Source organism: Ornithorhynchus anatinus, chromosome 11 (genome assembly GCF_004115215.2).
Source record: "Ornithorhynchus anatinus isolate Pmale09 chromosome 11, mOrnAna1.pri.v4, whole genome shotgun sequence".
Classification (NCBI taxonomy): Eukaryota; Metazoa; Chordata; class Mammalia; order Monotremata; family Ornithorhynchidae; genus Ornithorhynchus; species Ornithorhynchus anatinus.
The window spans coordinates 39111370-39121693 of NC_041738.1; positions in this window are offsets into that span (position 1 = coordinate 39111370).

Below are 10324 nucleotides of genomic sequence, written 5' to 3' on the forward strand. Positions count from 1 at the left end.
CTTTCCTCTGTGGGCAGGGGGAGTGTCTACCAACTATATTATAATGTATTCTCCCAAGTGCTTAGTGCTCTGTGCTCCGCTTACAGTAAGCGCTCAATAAATATCACTGATAGATAAGCCTTCCTAGAGCCTCTGGAACCTCTAGACTCTAGACCCTCCAGATTCTAGACAGTATGCTCCTAATCTAGACCTTAGGTTTTTCCTTGTGGGCAGTGAAAGTGTCTATCAACTCTGTTAAGTTGTCCTCCCCCAAACATTTAGTAGAGTGCTCTGGATACAGTAAGTGCTCAATAACTACATCGATTGATTGATTGATTGAAGAAGGGAGAGGCTTGAGACAGGGACACTATTAAGGAGGCTGATGCATTTCTTGATTGGGTACTCCTTAAGCACACAGTATATAGGTAAATATTCCTATACCCTACGCTTTCCCTTATCCCTAATCTATTTTAATGCCTGTCTCTCTCTGTAAACTGTAAGTTCCTTGTGTGCAGGGACCTTGTCTACCAACTCTATGGTAATGCACTTTTCCAAGTGCTTAGTACAGTGCTCAATACACTGGGCAGCATAGCCTAATGGAAAGAGCCCAGACCTGGGAGCTAGAGGCCCTGGGGTCTAATCTTGATTCATCTAAATGTGATTAGGATGTGGAGAAGGGCTACCCAATTCAAGCATAGCAAGTGTTCTAGTCTTTTTGTTGAGCTTCCCAAGCTGCCTATTACCAATTTTGCAAATTTTAGATGATGCAGTTCCAGACACATGAAACTGGAACTGAATGTACCGTCGAATGATAATCCCATAAATCCAGAAAAGAGTGTTTGTTTAGTGTACTGGGGTAAATTTGGGAAAGAGTTTACATGGTGCGGGGAGGGTGCTCAGGGGGTGTGGGTTTGTTGGGGAATGGATTCCAAGGACAGGAAAGAAGGAGGGAGTTGTCAGCCTTCTTCCTCCCCTGACCTCCAGGAGAGGTATAAAAATGATTGGCTGGGACTGGAAAGGAAAAGAAAGGCTCTTTAGACAGCTCCAGATCAATCAATTAATTAAGAGTATTTGTTCAGAACCTACTGATACAGAGGACTGCATTAAGTGCTTGGAAGAATACAATAGAATTAGTAGACATGACCCTTGCCCTCAAAGACCTTGCAATCTAGATGGGGAGACAAATTACCCATAGGAGAAAGAAGGAAAAGGGAATAGGAATTAGTGCTTAAGCAATAGGCTATGCAAGATATGTATGGATGATTCAGGTATTTAAATGCTTAGGCAGCACTGAAGAGCTGAACAGTCGGCAGAGGGATAGAAACTGGGGAGAAGACACTTAATCATGGAAGGCCTTCTGGAGGAGACGTGATTTGAGTGGCTTTGAAAATGGAAAGACCTATAATCTGCCTAATTTCAAGGGGGAAGGAGTTCCAGGCAGCTAGGAGGATATGAGCCAGGAGTTGGTGGTGGGCAAGGTGATTAGGAAGTACTGAGAGCAGGCTAGGTTGAGGGGAATGAAGAGCATTAGCTAGTTAAGTTGCATTTACCCCAGTGCTTAGAACAGTGCTGGGCAAATAGAATGCACTTAATGCACACAGTGATAATAATAGTAATAATTATGCACAGTGGGAGAAGAGAGTGGATAAGTAGGGGGGAGAGAGCGCTGACCGAGTGCCTTAAAGACAGTCAGGAATCTCTGCCTTTTGTAGAGAGGAATGGTTAACTATTTGAGGATTTTGATGAATGGGAAGGCATGTGAGCATGTGCAGAATAACTAAAAAAAATGATCCAGACAGTAGAGTGAGGTATGGACTGGAGAGGAGAATGATGGGAAGTAGGGAGACCAATGAGGAGGTTGATGCAGTTGTGAAGCTGGGATGTGTCAAGACCCTGGTTTGGTGTGGTGTGCTGTGGATAGACAGAGAGGTTCACATCTTAGAAACAGTGTAAAGAAAAGAAATAAGATTTGGCAACAGACTGAATATGGTTGACAGAGAGAAAGGAATCATGAATAACACCGCAAAGATGGGCTTCAGAGATGAGGAGGGTGGTGGTGTCGTCTAGCGTAATGGGCAAGTTACGTAGAGGAGTGGATTTGGGATAGAAGATGAGGAGTTCAGTTTTGGACATACTAGGTCTTATGTGGCAGGAGTAAATATGAGATTGCAAAGAGAGGGTCAAGAAGGGTGTTAGAGGAAAGGAAGTGGAGACAGTGAGTTACACAAGCTGTTTTGGGGTACGATGAATGAAGCTATCATCTTGGTATCATCTTGGTACTTCGGGCTCCAATCCAGATCCAAGGGATGGGGTGGGCTGCCTAATGGCACTCTGCCCCACATGCCCTGGGGAGAGGTTTACGACCTCACCCTCCCTAATACCAACTCCTGGGGAAATGCCCTGCTTATTCCTATGTTTCTGGTATCCCATTGAGGATAGCTCTTTCCTCTGTCATTGCAGCCCTCATTGGCAGCTTTTCTGGAAATCCCACCTTATGTCTAACCCATCTTTCTCAGGCTGTAGTATAAGGCTAATTCCCCTAATTCTCCCAGTTGGAGTCCTCAGCGGCCATGGGAGAGGTTTTATGAGACTTCGAGGAGGAGAGAAAGCACTGGCTGACAAGAGTTTCCAACTGAAATGCTAATTGAAGTACCTTCTTAATCATAGCTAGAGAATGGTGGCTATTATACCATAATGCTAAAAGCAGAGAAGGAGATTTGCGGCAAGTAAGATGCAAAGTCACAAAAGCAAGAAGAATTTGTGAAGCATATACACAAGGAAAAAAAACAACCCACAACACAAAGGTACTAAATGGTGTTCTCTATACACTAATGGAAAAAAGCGAATTTCCCAAATGTCATTTAAGTAAGATGATAGATATAAACATTTCCATGCCTGTCAACTTCTTACAAAGAAAATGAGGGTGATCTGATGAGTTCCACAGGGGTCAAAATGACCCTTCCTTCTTGGCCTTGATCCAGGAAAACTTTCCTGGGTTTTTAATTGATGGTTGTTTATTGTAAACAGACAAACCACTATTAAATCACAGGAACAAAATTTTCCACAAAATAATGAAGCTGGATAAGTTCATTGACATTCTCGTCTCTTTCCTCTTTCTTTTCCTTCCTGCATCCCCTACTTCCAGAATGCCTCTTTTTCTCCATTCTTCTCTCACTGTTCTTTCTCAGCATTAAATTCTGTTTTTAATCTTTTTACATTTTTCTACTCTTTTATTAAAAATCCGTCTCCACTTCTGTTTAAAAAAAACTTTCACTTGGACTTTTTTAAAGAACCATTCTATTTTCTCCATAGATTTACAACAAATAAGAACTCAAAACTGCATGAAATCTGGTCAAGATTACTGGGATGAGATTATTTATTGGGCCAGGGGGTGGAGGGGGGGAGATATCATATTTCTGTGACTATATTTCATTCCCATCTTGGATTTTTTTTCCTAAAGGCACTACACATTGTCTTGTTTTCAGCTTCTGGTCAGCCATGATCCCCAAGTCTTTTTCTGGGCCTCTATTTTTTTGAACTACTTCTTCCTGTTTAATTTCACTTTATAAGATTGCTTTTCCCATTTATCACAAGGTCAGTTTGAATTTATTTTCCAGAACGTTAACAAACTGCCAAACTTAGAGTCATCAAACTAGAGAGGCAAACTTTGTACTTTCCAAGCGCTTGGTACAGAGTTCTGCACACAGAAGTGCTCAATAAATATGGCAGAATGATTAATTCCTCCTTCCAGCTTACTGATAAAGATATCAATTCTATTCTATACAGTTTTGAGGATGGCACTTTAATGAGGCACTAGCTTAACATTTAGGAATGCTTCGGAAAACTATATGATATTTTTTCAATTTATTTTAAATTTTGATCTTCATCTACACAGTCTTGGCTATTTTGTTTTCAAAATGAAAACCTGCCCTGAGCACTAGATGGATCTGGGGACTACTTCCCCCAAGTCTACCGATCAGCTCTTGAGCTCATTATTATTGTTGTTATTGTGGTATTTGTTAAGCAATTACTATGTGCCAAGCACTGTACTAAGTACTGGGGTTCATCACTGCCCCAGGGAAGAGCAGGGCTAATATTGGATACTGACACTTTTTAGAGGAAGTCAAGGAGTCATTGCTAAATTCTCCTGGACCAGAATTATGGCACTTTTATGAGCTGAGCAAAATATCTAAAGGGTGAAAAAAATGCATTTTAAACTGTGTAGATACATAGATGAAATTTGATTTAATCTGATTTCAGGCACTTTGTCAAAAATCAAAGGGAGAAAAAGTCAGACATGGCTGTAGCAAGTTTTTCCATCAGATGAAGAGCGGTTTTCAGTTCTGTGAACAATGAGGTTTGTAACAGACTCAATTGAACCCTTGAATAGGACGGTCCTGCTGCTTCCTGCTACAATTATTCTTATATTCCATGATGATATATAAACCCTGAAGTTCCAGGGAGTAAAAAAATCAGTGAGAAACTTTCAAAATGTCACACAAATTTTCGACAAAATGACTAACACACCCTAATTAAGTAACAATTTACTCTCACCTAGCATTAATATTGAAGTTAAAATGCAGTCATACAGCAGTAAGGTTGCCAAGTTTGAGAATTAGACAAGACTGATAAGGGGTGTAAAAGCAGTCCCTGTAAATCCACACCTCAGCCTCTCTTTCAGACAAGCAAATGCCTTTTGGAGAAATGTCCTAGAAAAAAAAAATACCTTGGCAAACTTCAGCCAGATAAAGAGGTTTTTCTGCAGGTGAATAAAAGGACCAATCCATGTTTTCCAAACCAGCTGGGGAGATCGCACAAACCAGTAACATTTTCCGATGGTCCTCACCATCTTCCCTGACCTTCCCCATCTGGGAATTGATTAGAAGGAGCTGAATGGGCCACCAGATTTCCTATAGCCTTGAGACTGTCCTGGTTTATGATGACCCAAAATCCATTTCCATAGTTGGGACTGTGTGATGTGATTTCTGGGTAATAGGGAAGATTGGTGGTGGGAATGCAGTTACACCACACAAGCAGAGGTCCAGAATGTGCACACAGACTTCTGCGAAAAAGCAAATCACTGAGTATGTGAAGTGGCACTAAAGATGCCCACTTGTGGGGACCACTGTCCCCTACACTCCCCAACTGGACACAGCCTGAACTGAAGGGAATTGACTAATCCAGGCTGAGCCTGTCACATTGCTCCATGGGCCAAGGTGGGACTCTTGCAGTATGCTTCCAAACTGAGCCCTGGTCCTTAGGACTTCTGTGAAAGAACAATTCTGGACCTTCTCCCTCCAGGAGTTTGGGTCACTGCACTAAAATGATCAGATTTTAGGGAACTCAAAGTGGGCCAGGGCCAAGATCAGGGGTGAGTCTTTGAGGGCAGAGCTAAAAAGGAAGGGAAAGTGGGTCAATTCACAGAGACAGAAGAAGACAGAAGGAAAGGAAGAAAAAACAGAGAAAGAAGAAGTGAGGGACAGAGAAAAATGGGGAGAGAGAAAGAGAGAGTGAGGCAGTCAGCTAATGTTGGACTGTCCTGTCAGGAACAACAGATGATCCTTAGTCTTGGATTGAGAACATGCACAGAGGAAATGATTATAGGAGTAGTGAGATTCATAGTACCACTCACACTCTATTTATATTACCGTCTTTCTCCCCCTGGACTGTAAGCTCATTTAGAACCCAAACCGTGTCTATTTATTGTTATACTGTACTCTCCCAAGTGCCTAGTACAGTGCTTTGCACACAGTAAGTGCTCAATAAATACAATTGAATGAATGAATGAACTCTTTCATCCATCCCTGCTCAGTCATGTTTTCAGTCACATTCCCCCTGGGCTATGGAGTGTAACGAGCATGTCAGTGTTGCAGCACAATTGTAAAATGTCTTGCAGTCTTCACACACAATAGCCAGTTACTTGCAGAAGCAAGAATAGAATGTAGGTCTCCGGATTTTCAGAGAACTGTACTTTCCATTAGATCATCAGCAAGTATCTGAAGACCGTAGACTCTAAGCTTACTGTGGGCAAGGAATGTGTCTACCAACTGTTATACTGCACTCTACCAAACACTTAATACTGTGCTCTGCACACAGTAAGCACTTAATAAATACAATTAATTGATTGTAGAATAAAATTAATTATTTCATAACATCCCGGGACCTATCATAGTGCTTTGTCTCATAGTCACATTTAATAAATACCATAATTATTACGTAAGACCTGAGTCACAAGGTAGTTTCAGCCCCAAATTCAACAGTAGTAGTAAAGATATTTATAGTGAGCCTCTGGGGGTAATGCACTGTACTGTTTGGGAAAATACCAAAGCATGACACATGATTGTTCTCTGATCACAAGGAGCTTACATTCTAACATGGGGAAGAGACATAAAATTATTTTCAAATGGAGTATCCCGAATATATTAGCTGTACCACTAATCATACATAAGTACAAAAATGTTGAGAAATGGTATACATGAATAAATATGTACTTGCTAGATATGGCTACTATGTTGATATGACTTGTGTTTGGGGAAAGCTTGTTAGAGGGGTGGGTTTTAAGAGGGCTGAGAAGGTGCGGAGAGCTGTTGCTGCCAGATTATGTGCAAGAGGGAAAATTAGGCTCATGGAGCAGTGTGAGCGAGGTGACAGAGGTAGGAGAAGAAAGAGCGAGGTACAACTAGAAAAGTGGTTTGATAAGAATAAAGAAAGTGAACTGCAGAATAGTGGGTGAATAGTGTGTGAAGGGGACTGATACGTAAGTTGGAGAGAGTTGGTGGAGAGCCTTGAAGCTGATCAGGTAGAGTTTTGCTTGATGTAAAAAGAGTGTCTGAAACAGGTGATCCTTGAAGCAGCCTAGAAGATATTTTCATGGAAAGATTTAAAAAGGAAATGTTTAGGGAGCAACACCTAGGCCTCTAGACTGCTCTAGAATACTCTGGGCCCTGGCAACTACTATGGAAATTTAACTGTCCTAAGAAGTTCATAAAAACCCTGCCACAACACTGGGTTTAGTTGTCAAAGTTGAAAAGGGCCTGACTGATTCTTTGTCTACCATCATGGGAGTTAAACAAGGCTGAGTACCAGGCTCAGTCTCGTTCAACATTAAGGATGTGATGATGGGTCTGGAATCTGGTATCGGAATTTACTTTACTTGCTAGAAAACAAGTCATCAACTATGAGTACCATTGAGGTCTCTAGGTGCTTCAGGACCTTTCTCTGTGACTGGGCCCCTCAAGCTCATGCACAAGAAAGCATGCAAATGATTTTGGAATCCCTCTATACCCTAGACTGTGAGCTCATTGTGGGTGGGGAATGAATCTATTAGCTCTGTTACATTGTACTCTCCTAAACTGTTAGTTCAATGATCTGCACAAGGTAAGTGCCCAATAAATCGACTGCTCTACAGAATAGGCACAGCCCTATGAAATGGCAATCCACCTGAAGAAAATTCAGTTTATGTACTAGTCTGCATTCAGGAAGCCCTACACTCAACCAAAGATTTTCATAGGCAACACATAATTTAAGGCTGACATTTAACATTGCTACCTTGGCAGTACCTTCTCCCACAATGCACGGATTGACAAAGAAATTGAGTATTGAACTATAAAGACCAATCAAGATGGACAAAGAGAGCTGATGGCAATGGGGTATCAAACTTCACACCCAACGATAAGATCTACAAAGCTGTAGCGGAGTCCATACTTTCACAGGACTTTGAGACTTGGTCTCACAACAGAAAGTGCATCCCATCTTATCTGTGAGCCATGCTTTGCATCAGATGGCAATCTGATTGCCAATGATGTGTTCCTGGAATACAATCAGTTTACCAATAGTGAGACAATTTTCACTGTCACCCAGCAATGGGTGAGACACAGGAGAAGAATGTATGGCAGCAGATTTCCCAGCAGATCTGGGGAATGGTGAACTGAAAAGGGGGCATACATGAGCAAGGTGAGCAGAACAATCAATTTAAATCACAATATCAAATAATGTGCCTTTACAGTGGCTTGCTGGGAAACCCCTGCCAGCCTAACCTTTCAACTGTTTTAGTCAGGAGAGAGTTTGCTCTCCTTGACCAGAAGCTCTGTGAAGAGCAGGATGCCAAGAGGGAGTCTATAAAACAGTGATAGGCTCTGCCAGCAGCAAACGCTTCAGCTAAAAGACCGATCTTCACATGCCAGAGTGGATAGCCCATTTCACATCAGTTTTTTTCAGCCACACATCAATCTTTTCAGGCTTAGCAATTATTTCATTGTCCATAACATTATGCTCAAAAAGAAGAGCAGCATTGCAATATGTATATATTATATATATATACAAACTTACTAAATCCTTTTACAGCTCCATAAACAGAACGCACAAATAATGAAAGAGCACAGGACTGGGATTCAAAAGACCAGGTTCTAGTCCTGGCTTTGAAATTTGCCTGTCATGTGTCCTTGAGCGATTCACTTAGCTTCTCTTGGCCTCAGTTTTCTCATCCGTAAAAATGGGAATCAAATACCTATTATCCCTTCCTCTTAGACTATGAGCCCCATATGGTTCAGGGCTAGTGTCTGGTCTCATTATACTGCAGCTTCCCCAGTCTTTTAGCACAGTTCTTGGCAATTAATAAGTACTTAATGAATATTGTTATCATTATCTCTGACTCTAGATTGTAAGCTCATTCTGGGCAAGGAATGTGTCTGTTATATTGTAGTGTTGTACTCAGCCAAGCGCTTAGTACCGTGCCTTGAACACAGTAAGAGCTCAATAAATATGATTGATTGATTAATAATTGTCCTTTTAATTCTTTCTCAAATCCCGCTGGCCTAAACCAACAGAGAAAGGGACCACCTAACAAAGAAAGGTGCTATTAAAATGCTCACACATATAAACCAAAGTAGTTGAGGCGGGTCCACATTCACGGAGTGTTTGTACTTAATTTTAGAATGAAAGTTCATCTCCAGAACAAGGTACAGTTCCATTTCCTCTGAGTCCCAATACACAACCATAAAAGGTAAAAGGATAAAAGTCCCTATCCTTGCTGATTCCCCTCCGGACTAGCAACCAATATCTCCCTGACCTCCCAGCAAGACCCAAGAAGGATCTGGGTTTAATCATTTGTACACAATACACCCTTTGCAGCCTTTTAATATTTCCAGTAATTTCTCTCTTATGAGTTTCTAGATAACATAATTCTCAAGGCACTTCCCTTTAAAACCTTACATCAGCAGAGGAGAAAGGAGTGTTATAGAGACAAAACATGGTACACAAACACAGTCACATGTACACGTTACCCTGAGCCTTGGCTCTTCTAGCGATAAAGCTTTAAACTTTGTGCACGCCCTGCTTCTCGAACAAAGACACAATGAAACAAAGAGAAAAATTGAAAAAAAAAATCAAGTCACACAGGGGCCTAGACAAGTCCCTGTCCGGCATCCAATCCGTTTCTGGCTCAGAAAATGATTACCACACAATGGTCAGCATGGCTGGTTCGGGGCAGCTGTGCGATATAAATTGTCAGCAATGACCATAAGCACTCAGAGAAACAATTTAATTCCTCACTTCCGCCATCATGGGCTGATATATTCTTTCAAGGTCATTACCCAAGGCTAGGAGGGTCACTTGATTAACGAGTGACAGCTCCAATGAGGGCCGGTGTGCTTGAGCAGGCCTTATATTAATTAGACAGAAGCTCAGGAAAATAAATGGTACTGAGAAAGGAGGGGACAGGTCTCAGTCATAATCTGTGACCTCATCACCCACACCCTCTTCACCCCACAAAAGGAAACTCTCTGACTCTGTTCCTTAATATTGGACCTTATTTTATTTTAGAACCTCTAAAATGTCAACATAGAGCAGGCTTTGTTTCACATTTAAAAGGACCAGGGTGTTGGCTTCAAGTCTCCACATTGTCTTTGTCCTACCCTCTCCTAAGTAGTTCTTTTCATTTATTGTTTAATTTGGAATGGTAATGTGGAAGGGAATTGTCAGCTATGAACTTCTCAAGCCAAAAGCACCACCTACGGAATTTTCTTCCAAACCATGTGAAGCAGACTATTGATGACATGTCAGTGCTTGAAGCCCAATGGCTAATAACAAGGCCAGAGCTCTTTAATAAAATCCCATTATCTTGCTTAAAGAGTTCAGGAGATTTGGTAATAACATTGCACTTTTGAGGAATAAGAGCCATTTTGGGAAAAATGCTTAAAAACGCATTCTCTCCATGTCGGACACATTGCACCTACCTATTACACCTGCCCTGCAGTAGTGGGATCTTTCCATTACAAACCACCAAGGGAATGCAATTCCTAAGGGCGCGCAGTCAATTCAGGGCTTTATTCTCTAACATGAAAGGCAA